Source organism: Chiloscyllium punctatum, chromosome 49 (genome assembly GCF_047496795.1).
Source record: "Chiloscyllium punctatum isolate Juve2018m chromosome 49, sChiPun1.3, whole genome shotgun sequence".
NCBI lineage: Eukaryota > Metazoa > Chordata > Chondrichthyes > Orectolobiformes > Hemiscylliidae > Chiloscyllium > Chiloscyllium punctatum.
This window is the reverse complement of record NC_092787.1, coordinates 56,508,513-56,533,476: the sequence shown is the minus strand read 5'-3', so window position 1 is coordinate 56,533,476 and position 24,964 is coordinate 56,508,513. Positions and strand designations below refer to the sequence as shown.

Sequence of the window (24,964 nt, the reverse complement as noted above, 5' to 3'; positions counted from 1 at the left end):
GCAACATGTATTGTTATTAAGCTATTTCAAAGCAAATCTCAATTATTTCAGAGTACTTTACAATTGCAAGATAAAGTCCAAGTTGCAAGCTTGTATTACATCACTGGATTTGACACAATTCAATTGCTTCACGTTTTATGTGAATTGTCCAAAGTGTTTTCTATTAAACTTGTAAAAATATTTTTGTTAAGTATATGTCACTGCTCCTTGCATGTTAAAGCAACATAAATGCTCCTTTTCTGTTAGGGCTACTGTGAGAATTTTAAGACTGCTGATAGCAGTCTGACCCATCTCCATGTACTGGTACATGATGTTGTAAATACTCTAATTCAATTTGCTAGTTGTTGTATACCATATCACCAACTAACCCATAAGTCCATCTCTTCGTTTTTTTTTGTAGGAATCTTGTAAAAACAACTATTACAACATTAGACCATGTTTAAGTATAATTTCTGGAATATGTGTTACATGATAACACTCAAATGTAATTAGAAAAGAAGACATTGATCTTATGACACTGCAATGTTATTTTTGACACATAAAACAATTAAAGGTTAGCTATATAATAAAATTCAATGTATCAGGACAAATAATGCATTATTCTTAAGCTGATGGCTTGCTAGAGCAAGGAATATAATCTTTTATATTTACCTTCAAATTTTCTAAAGGTGATAATTGTGCTTTGTCTTCTTATTGCCTTTGTTTGGGGCAGTCATTCTTAGGTAAGGAAGGTTATTGGATATAGAGTCATAGAGATGTACAGCATGGAAACAGACCCTTAGATCCAACCCGTCCATGCCGACCTGATATCCCAACCCAATCTAGTCCCATCTGCCAGCACCCGGCCCATATCCCTCCAAACCCTTCCTATTCATATACCCACCCAAATGCCTCTTAAATGTTGCAATTGTACCAGCCTCCACCACATCCTCTGGCAGTTCATTCCATACACGTACCACCCTCTGCATGAAAAAATTGCCCCTTAGATCTCTTTTATATCTTTCCCTTCTCACCCTAAACCTATGCCCTCTAGTTCTGGACTCCCCGACCCCAGGGAAAAGACTTTGTCTATTTATCCTATAATTTTGTAAACCTCTATAAGGTTTACCCCTCAGCCTCAGGACATGGTTAGAGAGTGCAGTTCTGGTACTCAGTGCATTTCTCCCACAGCAGTGCAGCCTGTAATGTGTATGCAGACACTGAGTTGGATTGAGGTCAAAGGAGGGAAGACAGCAGCAAGAGTAGAAACAGATGTTTGAGGCAATGAGTTTCAACAATATGGATATTGAGTTTCCCATGCAATAACATGTAACTAAAGGTATTTAAGGATTTTTAAAAAATGTGGGCTGAGCCCATGTGGGATGGTGTTAATAGAACGGTGTGGAGTTTGATGATGGACAAAATAATATATAAGCAAACATGAGCTCTTTAATAAGCATACTTTGTCAAAAAGAAAAGGTTATAATGGGAGAAAGCCAAGAAAGAGATTCAGCAATGGGAAAGGAAATGGTTCAAGGTATGTTTTGACTGAAGCGAAGGTGATACAGAATGCAGAAAATGGATAAGTAAAAATAACATGTTCATTGGATGTTAAGTGATATTTCCAAGCCTGCAAGTGTGAATAATATACTTAATTAATTCATCAAGAGATCTTGTGGGTTTTTCAACATTTTCAAGCTGTGTTGAAGTCTGTGCTTTTAACAATTAAATGACTTAATAGTTTCCACTTGTTCTCAAAGGAATCCAGGAACATTTCAGAATGACTACATGCTCCCATCGTATTAATACTTTACTGACCTAACATAGATCGAGGAAAAAGGAATCAACAACAAATTGATCACAGCAGCACCATTCCTCATTCCTTAATATTCACAGTATTAAGTTTATTACAACTAATACTTAGTTCAAACTCACTACATAGCTTTATGACTGATAGATAATTAGCAGCAGATTAATAAAATAATGCTACTCAGCCAACAGTTAGAATGCAACTTGGTCCTTATTCTTTTTGATGACCTGCATTGTATTGAGAAAGACACATGCAACCAATTTGTTCAAGTACCTTGTTATAATTGTAATAGAAAATCGCAGTAGTGACATGTGTTCTTTCACAGTGCCCCTGAGCAACATTTTCCCTATTGAGTTTTTATGGTGCACTTTAATGGGATAATTCTTGTCCAGATTTTCTGTGTGATGTAATTTCATCAATACCACTTGAAAAACAGTCTGGATACCATTACATACAAGTATTAATCATCTTGGATATTCAAAGCCTTGCAGATATTTAGACTATTTGTTTAGGGCATTGTAATAATAAAGGATGTTGTCCCAAGTTAGTAGTATAGTGACTGACAAACCAGGATTATACTGAAAACATCTGCAATGGAATTGTATTGTAATATCTAGAGAGACAAACTGAATGTTTCATTCTTTTCAAACCTTTAAAGAAAACATTTTTATGATGTACTTATATTACAAGAAATAGACTGGGAGCAGCTGCCAGACATAGGCACTTGGACCATTGTGTTAGATTTTCAATAGATTATACACCTGATACACATATAGCAAATGCAAGTGAAATTAGTTTCCACACACTGACAACAGGAAGCTAAAATCACTAGTTCATTGATATCGGCAACATACGTTAGATACAGCAGAATGACATTACTTAATAAATTCTTAAATCTACAGAGAAGCAGAATCTCTTCAGCTAAAGTGCTTTGTATTTGCCAAAGAATTAAAACAGGAGCCTTAAGAAGCTGGAGTGAAAACCTTCAAATTTTTACCTCTACCTCCTCTTACTCAAGTTCCTCTTTCAAAGACACCTCCTTACATTGTTCCCATTACACAACATATAGAAGCACCTGTACAAACCACATTCATATGGAGTATTTACTTTGGTGTGCATTGAAAGAAGCTGCCAAATATATGTAGACAACAAAGTCCTTAACTGAGGACTCCAATGGGCTAAAGACTAATTGACATTACTGATCCTCTCTCACAGCCTGAAAAGAGCTGCAAGTGAACAAGTACAGAGGCATTAATTGAACAGGTAGAATAGTGGGGTAGTTGCGGGTAGATATGCAAGGCAGGGCAACACTGAGCCAGCCTTGCTTAAAAAGTACAGTCTATAATAAGAGACACAGGTACACTGCACTGGACCGAACTGGTAAAATCTGTAACCTAGCCAAAACCCACCTACTTACACAGATTTAAAATCGGGCCACGAATGAACTCTGTTAAGATGTTACGGATTCTTGCCATCATCTCTTCTTCAGTCTGTTCTGTGGCTAAATTTCCTCCTGGTCTGGTCTCTCTTCTTCGAGCCAGAGCCCCTTAATTTTTCTAAAATCTTTATATAGTCACTACAAGCACATTTAAATTCAATGTGCTCATAAATCATGACAAAAATAACAACCAAAATCCTAACACCTTAAACGAGGGCAGGCATATATCACTTTATGTCATAATTTAATAGTCTTTTGACCTGTATCATCAATGGTTTGTAGACAGATTGAGGCAGTAGCAGTGACACACTGATTACTAAGAAAATTTTATTACTGATCTTGACAACTGATCCTTATTTGAATATTTTAATTAGGCTCTCACTGCAGGAGATGTATTTAATTGGGACAAGTAACAAAGCAAACCCTGCTCTTGACAAACAGCTCACCAGTCTGTGCTGAAGACACCATCCACTTAAAGGAATATTCTTCAGCTCCCTCTAATTGGAACACATTTTTTTCTATAAAGCTAGTTGATTCCTTTTTGACCATGTCTGGAGCGATTCCCTGAGACTGTGGTTTCCCTTCCCAGGGAAGTACGGGGTAACATTTCTCTCCCACAGGATTCTGACATTACTGCTTTACCCATAGTTTTTATGTCCTATACATGGCCTGATTTGATTTGCCTATCTCCCTGAGGAGGCTTTGGGTTTCACTTAGAGGAGGCCTAGATGACTCTTTCTCTCCAAGATGACATTTTGTATTCTACAGTAATGCCAAAATGAAAACTCAGCAATCACAAGGTTATTGTTCACTATAAAAATGCGCACAGACGTCGTAACAATAAAATGCATTCTATCGTATGCTATTCTTAGGGGAAAAAAATGTGTTGGCCCTAAACTAAACACTTTCAAGACCCTCAATCAAATGTTTAATCATTTTTCTTTGAAAATTTCTTTAAACTCATAGCCTGGTGATCTTACAACTCTTCCATGAAGGTTTTGTATGAATTAAATTACTGGTCACCAATGTAAGAAGCCTTACTCCGTAATTGCGTTAAATAGACTATACTGCAGGTGATGGAACAGCATAAATTCAGTACTAGCCAGAGTAGCTTTGATATCCGATATGACACGTTCTGGCTGGCAAATTCATTGCTTTCTCATATATGTTTTATCGTGCCACTCTTAAAGAGCAGCTCTTTGAAAATAAATCTAATTTATTATTCAAGTACCTTCAAGTGATGGAGATGAAATGAACAAAACCAGTTAGAATGGTTTCTGTGCCCTACTTCTTGGGCTGTAGGCCTTTTACTGTCTTCTATTAATAAATCTTAATAATTACAATCTACAGCACAAAACCAGCATGGTATGATACTGAGAACTGAGTGGAAGTTGATTAAATTGTTAAGAAAATAAGTTTTTTATTTTATTAAGTGAGCTGGTCTTAATGAACACTGTGGGCAGATATCAGAGTGGAATTTAATGCTGTCTCCTGTAGGTCAGGTGTCAGTCTTTCAGTTGGGAGGATGGTGGATCAGAACCCTGCTGCCTTCCTGCCTTTCCCCCAACATGGTTAGTAGTTGGAAAGACCATGGATGATCATCCATCACACAGCAATAAATACCCACTTAGGGGTTTCATGGCACCACTTGCTGAATTTATTCAACTGAGGTAACCTGCAGGTGGGTCGAGAAGTAAAGACTACAGGGGTTTGCTTGTGGGGAAGGATGTTTTTTGTTTGAAGGACTTGATAGCTAGAATGGGGGGAGGCTAATGAGAGCAACCTCTCCTGCATTACACAACTGTGGCCCTGGGTCCCTCAGTGACCATGGGCTTTGGATGGGTGTAATTCCAGCAATAGTCACAGCTTCTCATGGAGATGGGTGGGAGGGCATGTTTCCATAGAATAAAGAGCAGCCAGACACTGATTGGCTGGCTGCTCTCTCTTGGGAGGATGGGATTTCACACCCTGGAGTTCTTCAGCTCAACAAAGATCCTTTGCTGCCCATGTTAACACCTAACTGGCAGTTAATTTTAGTGAACCTTCCCAAAAATGGCACAGGTGGCCTTTCACCTATTCTCAGCTGGCAGCTCCCTGTCATAACCATTCAGAATAGTGAGCAGTATTTGGATTGTCAACATTACTTCAAAAGACGTGCAGTTTGGATCTTACACAAATATGAACTTTGTGAGTTTGCGAATCCAGATCATGAATAAAAAATCAATCTGAATTCATCTTCATAAATAATAATTGCCAACTTAAAACAGTTCAGTTGACTATTTTTCTGGTTCTGGTTCAAACATTATTGCAACACTCATTAATACCTTTTGGATTGTGAATAATCACAGAATGCAATTAATTTACAAGCAGCGCTTGGTGGGAAATTAAGCTTTTTGGCACAGTGGTAGCTTTTGTCACTAGGAAATGTGTGACAAGAGGTTAATATCACTTATTAGTTGAATAGAAGATGCCATACGGTAGAACTGTATGTAAAACACACAATAAAATAACCACAAGTATAGGATTTAGAAGCACTCAACATCCTGGAAATATAAAAATTAATATTAAATATCACCCTAAGCCTAGAACTCTCTCACTTAGCCTTTCTTCCTCCCCTCCTTCATTAAAATGCACATTAACATTTAAATCTTCAATCAAGTAATTGATCATCAATCCTAATGTTTCTTTCAAAGACTGGAACATGACTTTCCATTGCTGATTTGGGGGTGCAGAGTTGGGAAAATTTCTACCATGACCCTGACTTTTGTGAACAGTAAATGTTTCTCTTTTGGTGTGGGAATGGGGTGCAGGCAGAGGGAGTGAGAATGGGTCTCCAATTGGGACCACCCAGGTCTCGGTGAAGAGGCTGGTTCTGTGAAAAGCTGGCTTCAGTGCTCTTTAGTTCCAGCACTAAAAAAGAACAAGATTAGAAACCTTTCAGAATACCTCACCCTCCCACAATACACCTCCTTTCCCATCCATGTAAATCCACTCCACCTCACACTCACAACACACAATGGCCCTCAAATTCGGTGTTGAAAAGTGTGCCGCTGGAAAAGCACAGCAGGTCATGCAGCATCCAAAGAGCAGGACAATTGACATTTCAGGCATAAGACCTTCATTAGGAGAGGAAAAGGGGGCTGAGAGATAAATAGTACAGTGGGGCTTGGAGGAAAGTGTTTGGGAAGGTGATAGATAGATGCAGGAGGGGGGTGATAGTGATAGGTCCGAGGAGAGGGTGGCATGGATAGATGGGAAGGAAGATGGAGAGGTGGGTCAGTTCAAGAGGGCGGTACCAGGTTGGAGGGTTGGATCTGGGATGAGGTGGGAGTGGGCAGATGGTAAAGTCGACATTGATGCCATGTGGTTGGAGGGTCCCAAGGCAGAAGAAGAGGCATTCTTCCTCCAGATGTCAAGTGGCTTGGATTTGACAGTGGAGGAGGTCTAGGACTTGTGTGTCCTTGGCAGGGTGGGAGGGGGAGTTGAAGTGATCGGCCATAGGACAGTGGGGTTGTTTGATGCATGTGTCTCAGAAATGTTCCCTGATACGTTCTGTGAGTTAGCATCTTGTCTCCCCAGTGTAGAGGAGACCACATCGAGAGCAACGGACACAGTAGATGAAGTATTTGGATATGGGGAGATGGGAAGGAAGATGGAGAGGTGGGTCAGTTCAAGAGGGCGGTACCAGGTTGGAGGGTTGGATCTGGGATGAGGTGGGAGTGGGCAGATTAGTAAACTGGTAAAGTCAACATTGATGCCATGTGGAAATCTCTGCCGGATGTGGAAGGATCCTTTGTGGCCTTGGATGGAGGTGATGGAGTAGGGGTGGGTGCAGGTTTTACACCTTTTACAGCAGCCAGGGAAGGTGCCAGGAGTGAAGGGTGGGTTGGTAGGGGTTGTGGACATAACAAGGGAATCATGGAGGAAATTATTTCTGCAGAACACAGATGGGGTGGGGAAGGAAATATATCTCAGGTGGTGGAAATGGTGGAGGAAAATGCGCTGTATGTGGAGATTGGTGAGGTGGAAAGTGAGGACCAGGGGAGTTGTATTCTTGTCGTGGTTGGAGGGGTGAAGTTCCAGTGCAGAGGTGCAGGGAGTGGAATAGATGTGCTGGAGAACATTGTTGACCATATGGGAGGGGAAATTGCAGTCCTTGAAATAGGAGGCCATCTGGGATGTCTGGGAGTGAAATTGCTCCACCTGGGAGCAGATATGGCAAAGGCAGAGGAATTGGGAGTAGGGGATTGTGCTTTTACAGGGGGGAGATGGGAGGAGGTGTACTCCAAGTAGCTATGGGAATTGGTGGGTTTGAAATAGATGTCCGTATTGAGTCGGTTGCCAGAGATGGAGACAGAGAGGTCCAGGAAGGGGAGGGAGGTGTCTGAGATGGTCCAGGTGAACTTAAGGTCAGGGTGGAAAGTATTGATGAAGTTGATGAACTGTTGAACCTCCTCATGGGAGCAAAAGGTAGTGAAAATACTGTCATCAGTGTAACAGAGGAAAAGGGTTGTATGGTGCCAGTATAACTGTGGAAGATGGACTCTTCCACGTACCCAATGAAGAGGCAGGCATAGCTGGGGCCCATGTGGGTGCCCATGGCTACACCTTTGGTCTGAAGGAAGTGGGAGAATTTGAATGAGAAGTTGTTGAGTGTGAGGATCAGTTCTGCCAATTGAATGAGTGTATTGGTGGAGGGGTACTGGTTGGGACAGCAGGAGAGGAAGAAATGGATCACCTGGAGGCCTTCGCCATGGCAGGTGGACTCTGCATGTCAATCTGTGTCACTCTAACCACACTATGGCTCCTCATATCCCCATCTCCATGCCAACAATTCCTGTTTTCCCGCTAACCCTTGGCCCTTATAAGTTCCATGCCAACTTATTGTCTCCTAACAAATGCCATGGTCATTTATAGCCTTTTGTGTCAACTTATGCCGATGAGCAGTCTTTGTTCTTATATCTTCTATGCCAACTTTCTGGGTATTTATCACGGGCAGTCTTCAGGATTTGTGTTGAGATGACACAAAATAAAGTTCTATGAGTCTATTGATCAATTCAATCTCTTTTAGAAATGGCTTCTCATTGATCAATGAAACAACATTTGGTGCATTTAATTTCATTAAACACCTTACAAACTGACTGGTATCCCAGAATGATAATAATACATTTTGAAATCCATCAATAGAATCTCAGCTGGAAGAAGGACGCCAAGCCTGAGCGTGAATGGGAACAGATAAGGAGAAATGAGTTCCGGCTTCCAACTCTTGTGACTTTCTTGGAATGTATGATGACAGCAGACTGGGCTGCACTTTGAAGTCCCATTTAGGTGAATAGGCAAACACATCCTTAAAATCTAATGCGTGTGGGATTGATCAGATTTCCTTATTCATAGAGCCATAGAATCAGAGAGATGTACAGTATGGGAACAGACCCTTCAGTCCAACTCGTCCTCACCGACCAGATATCCCAACCCAATCTAGTCCCACCTGGCAGCACCTGGCCCATATCCCTCCAAACCCTTCCTATTCAAATATCCATTCAGATGTCTTTTAAATGTTACAATTGTACCAGCCTCCACCACTTCCTCTGACACCTCATTCCATACATGTACCACCCTCTGAGTGAAAATGTTGCCTCTTAGGTCTCTTTTATATCTTTCCCCTCTCACCCTAAACCTATGGCCTCTAGTTCTGGACTCCCTGACCCCTGGTAAAAGACTTTGTCTATTTATCCTATCCATGCATCTCAAGATTTTGTAAACCTCTATAAGGTCACCCCTCAGCCTCCGACGTTCCAGGGAAAACAGCACTAACCTATTCAACCTCTCCCCATAGCTCAAATCCTCCAACCCTGGCAACATTCTTGTAAATCGTTTCTGAACCCTTTCGACTTTCATAACATCTTTCTGATAGGAAGGAGACCAGACTTGCATGCAACATTCCAACAGTGGCCTAACTAATGTCATGTACATCCGCAACATGACCTCCCAACTCCTATACTCAATGCTCTGACCAAAAAAGGAAAGCATACCAGACGCCTTCTTCACTATCCTATCTACCTGCGACTCCAATTTCAAGGAGTTATGAACCTGCACTCCAAGGTCTCTTTGTTCAACAACACTCCCGAGGACCTTACCATTAAGTGTAAAACCCTGCTAAGATTTGCTTTCCCATAATGCAGCAGCTCACATTTATCTGAATTAAACTCCATCTGCCACTTCTCAGCCCATTGGACCATCTGACCAAGATCCTGTTGTAATCTGAAGTAACCCTCTTCGCTGTCTACTACTCCAATTATGGTGTCATCGACAAACTTACTAACTATACCTCTTAGGCTCACATCCAAATCATTTATATAAATGATGAAAAGTAGTGGACCCAGCAATGATCCTTGTGGCACTCCACTGATCATAGGCCTCCAGTCTGAAAAACACCCCTCCACCACCACCTCTCTCTGTCTTCTACCTTTGAGCCAGTTCTGGATCCAAATGGGGAGTTCTCCCTGTATTCTGTGACATCTAACCTTGCTCACCAGTCTGCCATGAGGAACCTTGGTGAACGCCTTACATAAGTCCATATAGATCACATCTACTGCTCTGCCCTCATCAATCCTTTTTGTTACTTCTTCAAAAAACTTAATCAAGTTTGTGAGATATGATTCCCCACACACGAAGCCACGTTGACTGTCCCAAATCAGTCCTTGCCTTTCCAAATACATGTACATCCTGTCCCTCAAGATTCGCTCCAACAACTTGCCAATCACCGATGTCAGGCTCACTGGTCCATAGTTCCCTGGCTTGTCCTTACCACCTTTCTTAAACAGTGGCACCACGTTAGCCAACCTCCAGTTTCTGGCCCTAATTAGAAAACTAATACAAGACAGTTAATATCCAAAGTACATACTATAGTGACTATAACGAGGTCAGCCAGGTGGACTTCATAGAATATGAGTTCCTTGATTAAGGCAGTTAACCTAGTACAATCAGGGACCCCTGGCTGACAGATGTAATCAGATTGTAAGGGATTCTGCTCATTCTAAGAGCTGGCTCTGAGCTGGCTGTGTAAGTGTCTTGTCCTATGCATGTGTAAGTAAAAGGGTAATTTGGTGATTGGATACCAGCCTTCGTGGAGTAATTTCACATACTAATCAATGTAGCTTTCTCGGTAAAAGTATATGATTAAGTGAAGAGGGGTTGGAAGTGAATTATGCTGATGACAACACCACCATACAGCTTTTGAGGCGAATGGCCTGTTCATGTGCAGTAAATAGATCATCACACATTTTCTAATACATCCTACTACATCTGACAAACTGCTGAGAATCATCTGTGCACTTCTGTTTCAGTGCCTATTCTATGAAATTCCCACACATGATAAACAGGAGCACTATGTAATTTTGTGTGTTTTTAAACATATATTTTAAAAGACATTTCTGAAACATTTGTTATTCAATAATTTCATCAGAAGGTGGGAGTTTAATCTGTCTGCTAATAAACAAAATAGCCTGATTGCATTTTGTCTAATAAGTTCACGATATCTGGCGTGATATTTAGTTACCACAACAATTGAAAAGGATTAAATATATAAGGACAGAATTAAATGCTTGGAAACTGGACATATTTATTAACATCTTGCATTTTATTTCACTTTCATTGTTGAGCTCAATAAAGCAAATGTTTTACAACCACACCAATCATGTGCTTCATTAGGATTGTGTGTGGCGGAGTAGGAAGTTTGCTTTTATGGGACTGTCCGTTTCTATAGTAGCACATACTTAGATCAGTTGTCAGGAAGCAGACTGTCTGCCATTTTAACAGTTACCTTAATAATAGGAACCATTTACTAGGAAAATAAAAAACAGACACAGGTCAACTGGATCCAAAAGGGTAACTGAAATCAAGTGTATACACTTTGAACAAATGAAATCATATGTCCTTAGGCCACCTCATCAATATCCGATAATTACGTATCATAAAAGCCTCTGAATGCCAAGTTCTTAAATTCCACTCAAACTAAACTATAAGCATGTGTTACAATGTGTTTTTCATTTTGGCAACGCCTTTTCTTGAGGGTACGCAGGTATGGCTGCTGGCTGACAGCTAAACATTACAATAGTTTCATGTACAAATGTCACTGTGGACACTGAAGTTACACTGTGGGATAAATAGTATGTAAGTTCTTGCCGCATTATTTCAGAATTCCTCTTTGCATTTAATGTTAGAGATGGTGAAATATTGAAAATAAACAGATGAATATCGTGAGTTCACTGTTCGTGTGTTAATAACCCATGAAAAGATCAGTGTGTTTTTATAACAGTGAGTTTCAATGCTCTTTCCCCACATGTAACTGTTTACCTCTTGAATTTCCTGCTCACAGGGTTACTCATTTTCTCTCATCTGGACTAAAGTATTTATGTAAGTGCTTTTCATCACTTCAGGATGCCCTAAAGACCTTCACAGACCATGATCTGTGTTCATGACACAAACACTGTCCTAATGTCGTGATGCGACAGCTGATTGCTGCACAGGTCTCAAAAGCTGCAAACAGAAAATCATCACATCACCTATATTTTTAAAGGATAAGTATTGGCCAGCACATCAAGATAACTCTCCTGCTTTTTGAATAGCAGCATCTTCTTTGTCCAGACATTAGATTAGATTACTTACAGTGTGGAAACAGGCCCTTCGGCCCAACAAGTCCACACCGCCCCGCCGAAGCGCAACCCACCCATACCCCTACATCTACCCCTTACCTAACACTACGGGCAATTTAGCATGGCCAATTCACCTGACCTGCACATCTTTGGACTGTGGGAGGAAACCGGAGCACCCGGAGCAAACCCACGCAGACACGGGGAGAATGTGCAAACTCCACACAGTCAGTCGCCTGCGGCGGGAGTTGAACCCAGGTCTCTGGCGCTGTGAGGCAGCAGTGCTAACCACTGTGCCACCGTGCCACCCATGAAGCTGCTTATTCAGTATTTTACTGGAGAGCCAGCCTAATTCTGTACTCAGGGCTCTGAAAGAGACGTTGAACCAGCAATCTTCTAACTGAAAAATGAGTCTGTTCCCAGCTGAGCCTAAGCACCATCAGCCATTGCTGTGACCTTGTCTCATTAGTGATTGTCCATGTGCAAGCCTTACTAGTGAGTCACGGGAGTGTCATAGCACGCTGATTCTATAGTTGTTCAAATTTCCCCAATTGCACACTTTCTATTACAGGTAAATGAATAATCAGTTTGACTGTCCACCAGTTGGGGTTGCTGGGATAAGTGCTGGCAGCCCCTGTTATTACTATCCCAGTTGAGATTGCTTGACCAAGCAAGGCTCTGACCAAACCTGGGATGTTCTGGTGAGTGGGTGCACAAGTATCTATCTAAGTTTGATCCAACCAATCCATTTATTCACTAAGCCATTGGGATCCAATATATTTCCCCAAGGGCAGCATCACCTTCAAAAACAGAAAGCTAGTCTGGTGTAGCATGTAGAAAGTTTGCGGGGGACGGTAAAAGGGCGGAAAATTAAACCACATGATTTGTTTTTTATTTCCTTGCTTTTTATTCAGAAATGGTATTCAGGATTTGCAGCCATGCATTGCTTTATTACTTACACTTAAAACAAAGCAACCTCAGTGACTTGGCATGGTGAAAAATAAATCTATCCAGTGAAACTGTTCCCCACCCATGGAGACTAAACGGAGCCAACAGTTATGGGATGAGCAGGATTAGAAATTCAATGCTTACCTGCTGTTTGGGGCCCAAGGCGAAACAGAGGAGCCACGATGTTTAGAAGTTTACCTAAAAGCAAATAGCAAAAAAAATGCTTATTGTTCGATTTCCAGTTCACTGAGCTGAGAGGAAAGGCTGTCGTTTAGACTGTATCACATCTCAAGTAGTCTGAATTGAACACAGTTTCTAATTCTGCCCATATGCTCCAGTAAGAGAAGCACTTTGTCATCACCATTTGAAAGAGTTATTTGTCTTTCACTGGTCAGACATAATGTGTACCATATTGTATTAAAACATCAAGAAATGAATTGAGAGTCGAGTACTGCAACCGTAGATTAGATCAGCCCAGATTTTAGCTGAAACTGTCAAAATCAATTAAATTAATTTCAATTTAGGTGCAGATTATTTTACTTACAGCATTCTCTGCTTATTGTTATCCAGAAATGTATGTTTAGATTTGATAGCACAATTGCTGACTGACTTTAAAAGTTCATTCATCTGCCTTAACTTCACATTTAATGATTTTTATAAAAAGATCTTGCTCCCCCATATCATATTCTTCAACCACTGAGACCAACACCAGGGTTTACTTCAATTCGGTCATTGGCAATTACAAGTTGCTTGGTGCTTGATTTCCTCCTCAAAAAAGTATACTTGTGAACTTACTCCTGTCCTGTAACATGTAAAGTTAAACCAACATTGTTGGTAAATTGAACCAAGCAGAAGTCACTTTATCAACTTTAAGTAAAACAGTACACCAACAAAAAAGGAGAGGCACAGGTCATTTGAGGACAATATTTTGTATAATATCTTGCAGGAGATCAATGGATACAGGGATTGATTTGGCAGTAGTAATAAAGCGTTTTCATAATTTATGTAACAAAATCAAGTTGAGCTCAAAGACTGCAAAGGGACTTTAAAAGGCTCAGTAGTTTCCTGAGGTGCAGTCAAGATGCTGAATGATTCGTGCCTACTGAGCAGCAGGATATTCTCCAGAGGGATATGTGGGCTCTCCATGTAGGCTTTATAGATACCAACTGTTAGTTCACAACTTAACCAGTAGTTAATCAGTTTGCAGCTGCCATTGAATACTCCAATGAAATGTGGTTTCTTCTATTTATCTCCTTACAGATGCTGCCAGACCTACTGAGATTTTCCAGTATTTTCTCTTTTGGTTCCTGCAATCCAATTGCTGTTGGGACACCTGTTAGGGAGGGAGTTGTAGGATTTTGACCCAACAAATTCATTCGTCACTTATTGATTTATGTCTTTCATTTTACTATTTGCAACATTGGTATTAAAAATTATGAGTAAATTGACTTTATTTGGTATTGAAAGTGAAACAAAAAGTCATTGGTAGTCAGTTATTGAGAGGTAATCTTATTTTGGTATGAAATTCTATAAATGAATGACTTTTATTTCTAAAAATGAAACAACTCCACTTCTCGACTCCTTCCAAGATTCACACATGCTCAATTTCCTGAGTTCAAAAGGATTGACAAAAAGCATTCAAATAACTGCCTTTATCAAATGACAGTGTCAGGACAAGTGTAGTAGTCGCCATCTTGGAATATTCCCATTGAAAAAATATTATTCAGTATTATTCACGTATGATGTCCAAAGATCCATATTTTTAATGGCCTCCACTAGAGGACAGCACCTGCATCAATAGAAATTTAAAGCAAAAACATAGAAATTGAAGCAAGGAACCACAATTTGTTTGAAGAATCGCTGAAAGTTCACAATCAAAGTTCAGAATGAACTGTCAGAGCAGGCATACTCGGTTCTGAATGTAGGAATTTGTGTCAGAGGTATTCATAGATGAGAACTATGCTTAACATACTCTAGTGATAGAGCAATCTGACAGATCCATTTTATCACAGAAAGAAACGTCCACATTCTCGCTAAATCTCCATGGCTTTCCTTTCAAAGTTGGATCAGAAACTGCAACACTGCATGGCCAGGATTCGAAGCTGGGTCAACTGCTTGGAAGGCAGCTATCCTTACCAATATACCACCATCGCATGGCTTGCTACAATTTGAAATTAGCTCATCCTTTAAAATAATGGGTGGAGAAATACCATCCAAGCAAACAAAATATCCAACTGTGATCATTTCCAATCCTAAAATAAATTCCAAAACTATGTTCTTCCAATGTTTCTGCAATACCATTGCTGAAGAAAGCATCCTTTTTGAGCAACTGAGCTGGAGGCATGGGGAATATCATCTTTGCTGAAACACCACTCCACAGTGCTCCTACTGCACTGTATCATGATTGTTGGCTTGCAATATGGAGTGATAAAAACAGCAAGGATTCAATTCCTACACCAGCTGAGGTTACCATGAAAGACTCTCCTTCTTAACCTCTCCCCTCTCCTGAGACACGGTGACTGTTAGTTTAAACCACCACTGGTCATCTCTCTCTGATGAGAGCAACCTTATGGTCTGCTAGAACTATGGCAACTTTGCCTTTATTACACTGTAGAGTGTGCTCATTTCTACAGAACACGAACCTGAAACACAGCTCGAGACTTGTAAATTAAATCATTTGCGTGTGACAGAGATGAACCATTTTTGTGTAATATAGATAATGTTGTTAATGTTTTTTCCTTGTGCACATTGTACAAATGGGATTAAAATCCAGATTCATCACAGAAATTTTGTTGGCTTGTATTAGAATTTCCATGTTATTTCTGTTAGGGTTGGCACATTGGAAGTATTTTATGGAATATAAGTCCAACGTTTTAATTTCTTGGAAGAGATTGTCACTATAGAATGGAGCCTCAGAAAATGGGGGAGATACTAAATGAATATTTTGCATCAGCATGTACTGTGGAAAAGCAGATGGAAGATATGGACTGTAGGGAAATAGATGGTGACATCTTGCAAAATTTCCAGATTAGAGAGGAGTAAGTGCTGGATATCTAGAAACTGTTAAAGGTGGATAAATCCCCAGGACCTGATCAGGTGTACCCGAGAAATCTGTGGAAAGCTAGAGAAGTGATTGCTGGGCCTCTTGTTGAGATATTTGTATCATCAATAGTCACAGGTGAGGTGCCAGAAGACTGGAGGTTGGCTAACGTGGTGCCTCTGTTTAAGAAGGGCGGTAAAGACAAGCCAGGTAACTATAGACCGGTGAGCCTGACCTCGGTGGTGGGCAAGTTGTTGGAGGGAATCCTGAGAGACAGGATGTACATGTATTTGGAAAGGCAAGGACTGATTAGGGGTAGTCAACATGGCTTTGTGCGTGAGAAATCATGTCTCACAAACTTGATTGAATTTTTTGAAGAAGTAACAAAGAAGATTGATGAGGGCAGAGCAGTAGATGTGATCTATATGGACTTCAGTAAGATGTTCGACAAGGTTCCTCATGGGAGGCTGATTAGCAAGGTTAGATCTCATGGAATACAGGGAGAACTAGCCATTTGGATACAGAACTGGCTCAAAGATAGAAGACAGAGGGTGGTGTTGGGGGGTTGTTTTTCAGACTGGAGGCCTGTGACCAGTGGAGTGCCACAAGGATCGGTGCTGGGTCCTCTACTTTTTGTCATTTACGTAAATGATTTGGATGCGAGCATAAGAGGTACAGTTAGTAAGTTTGCAGATGACACCAAAATTGGAGGTGTAGTGGACAGCGAAGTGGGTTACCTCAGATTACAACAGGATCTGGACCAGACGGGCCAATGGGCTGAGAAGTGGCAGATGGAGTTTAATTCAGATAAATACAAGGAGCTGCATTTTGGGAAAGTAAATCTTAGCAGGACTTACACACTTAATGGTAAGGTCCTAGGGAGTGTTGCTGAACAAAGAGACCTTGGAGTCAGGTTCATAGCTCCTCGAAAGTGGAATTGCAGGTAGATAGGATAGTGAATAAGGCATTTGGTATGTTTTCCTTTATTGGTCAGAGTATTGAGTACAGGAGTTGGGATGTCATGTTGCGGCTGTACAGGACATTGGTTAGGCCACTTTTGGAATATTGCGTACAATTCTGGTCTCCTTCCTATCGGAAAGATGTTGTGAAACTTGAAAGGGTTCAGAAAAGATTTACAAGCATGTTGCCAGGGTTGGAGGATTTGATCTATAGGGAGAGGCTGAACAGGCTGGGGCTGTTTTCCCTGGAGTGTCGGAGGCTGAGGGGTGACCTTATAGAGGTTTACAAAATTATAAGGGGCATGGATAGGATAAATAGACAAAGTCTTTTACCTGGGGTCGAGGAGTCCAGAACTAGGGGGCATAGGTTTAGGGTGAGAGAGGAAAGATATAAAAGAGACCTCAGGGGCAACGTTTTCACTCAGAGGGTGGTACATGTACGGAATGAGCTGCCAGAGGATGTGGTGGAGGCTGGTACAATTGCAACATTTAAGAGGCATTTGGATGGGTATCTGAATGGATATTTGAATAGGAAGGGTTTGGAGGGATATGGGCTGGGTGCTGGCAGGTGGGACTAGATTGGGTTGGGATGTCTGGTCGGCGTGGATGGGTTGGACCGAAGGGTCTGTTTCCATGCTGTACATCTCTATGACTCTATATAAATAATTGATTGCAATCTTTGGGACTTTCATGTGCTGAAATGGATTTAGAAAAGAAAAATGTTGACTTATAATAGCCTATCAGCTGACTGCACTAGGTTTGGTGAAACTAACATGGAATAAGCAAAGTGGTTTGAACTGGACTTAACATTTCATCAAAAAAACTAGTCAGACACAAAGGAACCATCATCCCTTAGTTTGATTTACACCTGTGCGATAAGTTTCACATCATGGAGTTTGAAAAGAATGCCTGCGTTGATCAAGTTAGGAAACAAAGGAGATAAGAGATTGAAATACACAAAACAGCTTGCATTGTTGGAATCTACTTTTGGCAGAGCACAGGAAGTGGATCTGTGATTGCAGAGCACAAAGTGGAGAGAAAAATCTGGACACAGAATTAAAGAGATCTGCAATACTTGACACTGCTGAGGATATAAGGTATTGTTAAACCACCATAGTCTGAGGTTAAAACGTTTATGCTGCAAGGACACCCTAAAGTCCAAAAACTATATTTTCCTTCCACCATTTACTTTTTTAGTAAACATTATCCCTCTTTAACTTTGTACCTGTATGTGTACTTGATGTCATATTTTTATTATTTTACTTCGGGTTAGAACGCAAAATTGCTGTTGCTTTTGCTCAAGAAAACATTGACATTGGGCAATTAGATTTCTAATAGAGAAAGGTATAGCCTTATGCTGAAAAAATCATAACATTTTGAATTGCCAACTGAGGAGATGTTAAAGAGGGGAGCCAATTCACTGAATGATCAGGGAGAAGGTAGGGCCTATCAGGGATAGTGTAGGGAACATGTGGGTGGAGTCTGAGCAGATAGGGGAAGCCCTAAATGAGTATTTTGCTTCAGTTTTCTCTAAGGAAAGGAACCTTGTTGTGAATGAGAACTTTGAGGAGCGGGGATACAGGCTTGACCAGATCAAGATTGATGATGTTGATGTGCTAGAAATTTTGGAAAACATTAAGTTGGATAAGTCCCCAGAGCCAGACCAGATTTATCCTCGGCTGCTCCGAGAAGCGAGAAAGGAGGTTGCTAAGCCGCTGGCGAAGATCTTTGCCTCCTCACTCTCCACGGGAGTCATACCAGAGGATTGGAAGTGGGCAAATGTTGTTCCTCTTTTCAAGAAGGGTAGAAGGGAAATCCCTGGCAATTACAGACCAGTCAGTCTCACGTCTGTGGTCAGCAAAGTTTTGGAAGGAATTCTGAAAGATAGGATCTATGACTATTTGACAAAACGTACCATGATTAAAGGCAGTCAGCATGGCTTTGTGAGGGGCAGGTCATGTCTTACAAATCTTATTGAGTTCTTTGAGGATGTGACAAGCCAGGTCAATGAAGGTCGAGAGGTGGATGTGGTGTACATTGACTTCAGCAAGGCATTTGATAAGGTTTCTCATTGTAGGCTCATTCATAAAGTCAGGAAGTATGGGATACAGGGAGATTTGGCAATCTGGATTCAGAATTGTTTGGCTGTCAGAAGGCAGAGAGTGGTTGTAGATGGAAAATATTCTGCCCGGAGGTCAGTGTTGAGTGGGGCCCTGCAGGGCTCTGTTCTTGGGCCTCTGCTCTTTGTAGTTTTTATAAATGACTTGGATGTGGAGGTTAAGGGGTGGGTTGATAAATTTGCAGATGACACAAAGGTTGGTGGTGTCGTCGATTGTATCGAGGGCTATTGCAGGCTGTAGCATGACATGGACAGGATGCAGAGCTGGGCTGAGAAATGGCAGATGGAGTTCAACCTGGATAAATGCGAAGTGATGCATTTAGGAAGATCGAACATGAATGGATGTACAGCAATAGTTCATCAAGGTTCAATTAACAAGGTTCGATTAAAGACAGGATTCTTGGCAGTGTGGAGGAACAGAGGGATCTGGGTGTGCAAGTACATAGATCCCTTAAAGTTGTCATCCAAGTGGATAGGGTTGTTAAGAAAACAAATGGTGTTTAGGCTTTCATTAACAGAGGGATTGAGTTTAAGAGCTGCGAGTTTTTGCTACAGCCCTACAAGTCCCTGGTGAGATCACACTTGGATTATTGTTATAGTTTTTATAGTTCTGGCCACCCTACTATAAGAAAGATACAGAGGCTTTGGAGAGGGTGCAAAGAAGTTTTACCAGGATGCTTCCTGAACTGGAGGGCTTGCCTTATGAAGAAAGGTTGAATAAGCTCAGACTTTTCTCTCTGGAGAGAAGGAGGAAGAGAAGAGACCTGATCGAGGTATACAAGATAATGAGAGGAATAGATAGAGTCAATAGCTAGAGACTCTTCCCCAGGGCAGGATTGATGGGTATGAGGCGTCATAGTTTTAAGATATTAGAGGAAAGGTATAGAGGAGACATCAGAGTCAGGTTCTTTATGCAGAGAGTTGTGAATGCATGAAATGTGTTGCCAGCTGTGCTGGTGAAAGCAGAGTCATTGGGGACATTTAAGCGACTGCTGGACATGCACATGGATAGCTGTGAGTTGAGGGGTGTATAGGTTAAGTTACTATATTTTACATTAGGATTAAATCTTGGCACAGCATCATGGGCCTAAGGGCCTGTTCTATGTTCTCATGTCATTGAACATTGTCTTAGTTCAATAAGAAAGTCTTCTCAGCCTGTCTTGTTTTAGGTTTGAGATCAAATAAAGTTGATGGATTGTCAACGGTAAGGAATTATTTTTTTCTTAAGTACCCTTTCCTTGGCAAGTGGGCAATGTGCAGAATTGGAACTATGATAATACAGCTCTTATCCTTTTTTGATGGTAGCACTCATGGGATAGGAAGGTACTGTTAATTGAACCTTGATGAACTATTGCTATACATTCACATATGGTCCATATTGTAACAGTATGTGCACTAATAGTAGAGGGATGCTGATCAAACACGTTGCTTTGTGGTGGATAGGTGTGTTTGTTGGTTTGTTATTGAGACCACACCTATCCAGGAGAGCATTGAGTCTTTCATTGTTCAACAAGATTCTGAGTGCAAAGGTTGGAAAAAATTGGATCATTTTATTTCTTTGGTGGAATTAACTGAAAACATCCTTTGAAAAATTTGATTGATTAGCATCAATCAATGTATCCTTTGACACTTAACAAATCCATGAGAGCAATGTTTATTCACAATATGATCAAATTTCTCACAGCATTGTAACTGTACATAGTAGCAAATGATTCATTCCAAAAGTGTCAGTTGAGTAATTAGAAATGCTATTGAGAGCTTGGTATATATATTTTACTGTGTTCATAAAATCAGAGTTTCATAAAATAAAAGTTTCAGCAGACACTTGTTGAGAGAGCTTTGCCTTCCTGACCAGATAAAGGAGATGCAAAGAGAACTATGATCTTTATGTGCACAACTTTGCACTGACATTGAGACTGTTAGAGAAGATGATCTGTTCTACCTGTTCTCTTAAACTCATTGGATGCAAGATTGAATGAGCTTTAAATAATTTTAATCTAAATGATAATTTCTTTACAAATTAATTGCTGTTGAAAAGATTTTCTGGTAAAGCATTGCTTTGATTCTTACAAATATAACCTTTATTTTTATTCATTTAAAGAATGTGGACATCAATGGCTAGACCATCATTTTTTTGTTCATACCTAATTGTCCATGAGGAGGAGGTCTTCTTGAAGCACTGCAGTCCATGTGGATAAGGACAGCCACAGAGCTGTTTGGAACGAAGACCCAGTGACATTGAAGGAACAATGATGTAGTTCCAATTGTAGCTAGGAAGGAGCTTGCAAATAGTGGCGGCCCAATGCATCTGCTACTCCTTTCCTTTTAATAGAGGTTGTGAGTTTAGAAGGTGCTGCTGTTTAAAGAGCCTTAGTGAATTATTGCAGCATATATTGTACACACTGCAGCCATTTTGGAAATTGTGAATTTTGAACATGGTAAATGGGGTGCCAGTCAAACAGGCTTCTTTTACTTTCAAGGTCTTTGAGTGTTTTTGGAAAAACACATCTGTATGCTTTTGTGATACAGTTGTGACCTTCTCATTGCATAACGCAATAATTTCAGAGCTCCAAACAATTGAAGAGACAATAGGTCCTCAATCTGAAACCTGATTTTGTGTCTCATTCTCTTAGAATCATAGAGATGTACAACACGGAAACAGACCCTTTGATCCAACTTATCCATGCTGACCAGATATCCTAACCTAATCTAGTCCCAGTTGCCAGCACTTAGCCCATACCCCTCTAAATCCTTCCTATTCATGGACCCATCTAGATGCCTTTTAAATGTTGTAATTGTACCAGCCTTCACAACTTCCTTTGGCAGCTCATTCCATACATGCACCACTCTCTGCATGAAAAGATTGTCCCTTAGATCCCTTTTAAATCTTTGCCCTCTCTCCTTCAACCAATGGTCTTTAGATCTGGACTCCCCCACCCCAGGGAAAAGACTTTGTGTATTTACCCTATTCATGCCTAGAATGATTTTATTAAGCTCAATAAGGCCACTCCTCAGCTTCCGACACTGCAGGGAAAATAGCTCCAGCGTATTCAGCCTCTCCCTATAGATCAAACCCTCCAAACCTGGCAACATTCTTGTAAATCTTTTCTGAACCCTTTTAAGTTTCACAACATCCTTCCTAAAGGAGGGAGACTGGAATTGTACATAGTATTCCAAAAGTGGCTGAACCAATATCCTGTCCAGTCGCAACATGACCTCCCAACACATTGCCCGATCTGCTGAGTATTTCAATATCTTTTGTTTTTTTGTTTCTTTTGTTTAGCAAAATATAATAAACTGAGTTTTGTCGGAGTCAATATTACAATAATAAAGCTATTCTGATGTCAGCAGTAGTTTATTATGGCAATGTTAGCATTTGTGTCACTGTCATTAGTTAGACGGTGGGTGGCATGGTGGCACAGTGGTTAGCACTGCTGCCTCACAGTGCCAGAGACCCGGGTTCAATTCCCGCCTCAGGTGACTCTCTGTGTGGAGTTTACACGTTCTCCCCGTGTCTGCGTGGGTTTCCTCCCACAATCCAAAAATGTGCAGATTAAGTGAATTGGCTTCATTTTCAGAAAAGGAATATACTTCAGAGAGAAATCAGGAGGGCAAAAACAGGACATGAGACAGCTTTGGCAAAGAGCGTTAAGGAGAATCCAAAGGGATTTTATAAATACATTAAGGACAAAAGGGTAACTAAGGAGAGAATAGGACCCCTCAAAGATCAGCAAGGCAACCTATGTATGGAACTGCAGGAGATGGGGAGTTACTAAATGAGTACTTGGCATCAGTGTTTACTGTGGAGAAGGACATAGAAGCTACAGAATGTAGGGAAATAGATGGTGACATCTTGAAAAATGTCCATAATACAGAGGAGAACGTGCTGGCTGTCTTAAAATGCAAAAAGGTGTATCCATCCTCAGGACTTGATCGGGTTTAACCTAGAACTCTGTGGGAAGCTAGGGAAGTGATTGCTGCGACTGTTGCTGAGATAGTTGGATCATCGATAGTCACAGGTGAGGTGCTGGAAGACTAGAGGTTGACTAATGTGGGGAAAGGTAGTAAGGAAATCCAGGGAAATATAGACCAGTGAGCCTATGGTGGGCAAGTTGTTGGAGGGAATCCTGAGGGACAGGATATACATGCATTTGGAAAGGGAAGGACTGATTAAGGATAGCCAACATGGCTTTGTGAATGGAAAATCGAGTCTCAGAAACTTGTTTGAGCTTTTGAAGACGTAACAAAGAGGATTGATGAGGATAGAGCAGTGGATGTGATCTATATTCACTTCAGTAAGGTGTGTGACAAGGTTTCTCACTGCTGACTCGTTAGCAAGGTTAGATCAAATGGAATACAGGGAGAAATTGCCATTTGGATGCAGAACTGCATCAAAGGTAGAAGACAGAGAGTGGTAGAGGAGGGTTACTATTCAGACTGGAGGTCTGTGACTATTGGTGTGCCACAAGGATTGGTGCTGGGTCCACTGCTTTTTTGTCATTTATGTAAATGATTTGGATGTGAACATGGGAGGTATAGTTAGTAAGTTTGCAAATGACACCAAAATTGGAGGTGTGGTGGACAGCGAAGAAGGTTACCTCAGAGTACAATGCAATCTTGATCAAAGGAGCGGATGGGCTAAGGAGTGTCAGATGGAGTTTAATTTAGATAAATATGAGGTGCTGCATTTTGGAAAGGCAAATCAGGGCAGGACTTATACACTTAATGGTAAAATCCTGGGGTGTGTTGCTGAACAAAGAGACCTTGGAGTGCAGGTTCATAGTTCCTTGCAAGTAGAGTCACAGGTAGATAGAATAGAGAGAAGGCATTTAGTATGTTTTCCTTTATTGGTCAGAGCATTGAGTATAGGTGTTGGGAGGTCATGTTGCAGCTGTAGACTACATTGGTTTGGTCATTTTTGGAATATTGTGTGCAATTCTGGTCTCCCCCTATTGGAAGGCTGTTGTGAAACTTGAAAAAGTTCAAAAAAGATTTACAAGCATGTTGCCAGGGTTGGAAGATTTGAGCTATAGGGAGAGGTTGAATAGGAGTTTTCCTTGGAGTGTCATAGGCTGAGGGGTGACTTTATAAAGTTTTATAAAATCATGAGGGGCATGGATAGGATAAATTGACAAACTCCTTTCCCTGGGGTGGGGGAATCCAGAACTAGAGGGGATAGGTTTAGAATGAGAGGGGAAAGATATAAAAAGGATCTAAGGAGCAACCTTTGCACGCAAACAGTGGAATGATCTGCCAGAGGAAGTGGTGGAGGCTGGTACAATTGCAGCATTTTAAAGGCATCTGGGTATACAAATATAAAGGGTTTAGCAGGCTCTGAGCTAAGTGCTGGCAAATGGGACTAGATTAATTTAGGATATGTGGTCAGCATGGACAAGTTGGACACAAGGGTCCGTTTCCATGATGTACGTCTCTATGACTCTATCTGGACCATTGTGTTTAAACCTGGAAATGCGGTCGGTCCAAAGACATCACAAATTTATTGGAACTTTCAGAACTTAGAAGAGTTAAAGAATAATATTGGCTAGCATGTACAACAGTTGAGGTTTTATAACCCGGTTTGTGCTGACACTTGGTAATTGTTTATATGTCCTGAGCAAAAATAAATTATAACACAACTTGAAATAACGTTAAACTTAAAGCCACCAGAATATGCAATGGCATGATAAATCTATTTCCAAGAAACATGGCACAGTTAAATTGTTGGAGTTTATATCACTAGAATAAACAGCTGCAGAATGCTCAAAATGACAAATTTATCTCACATTTGTGTAAGAGTGATTAGAGGATGTAATCACCCATTTTGTATAAACACATGATCGAATTTGATGGAATTGCAATTTATGACACATTTTGTAATTGTAATTATCACTGTTAATGCAACCTTGACCCAATCTCCACCCCCTGTGCTCCCCCCACCCCCAACAAAGTCATTAAAAAGCTCAGACTATGCTTTTTTCAGCTGAAAAAAAATACAAAAAATATCGGGATACATGTGGAAT

The 24,964-nt window shown here is 40.8% G+C and overlaps 1 protein-coding gene across 22 annotated transcripts in view; it reads right to left on the bottom strand.

Annotated features, from left to right (window-relative positions):
* The window catches only part of tncb (tenascin Cb), a 366,196-nt gene that overhangs the window by 278,973 nt on the left and 62,259 nt on the right, over nucleotides 1–24,964 (bottom strand). For 20 of the 22 annotated variants that reach the window (XM_072565497.1, XM_072565496.1, XM_072565492.1 and 17 more), the window contains exon 2: nucleotides 12,971–13,024. The gene's annotated coding sequence lies outside the window, so the exon portion shown is untranslated. Of the gene's footprint in view, nucleotides 1–3,206; nucleotides 3,334–12,970; nucleotides 13,025–24,964 lie in introns of those variants that run through there. The other 2 variants (XM_072565499.1, XM_072565498.1) reach the window with 2 other exon arrangements.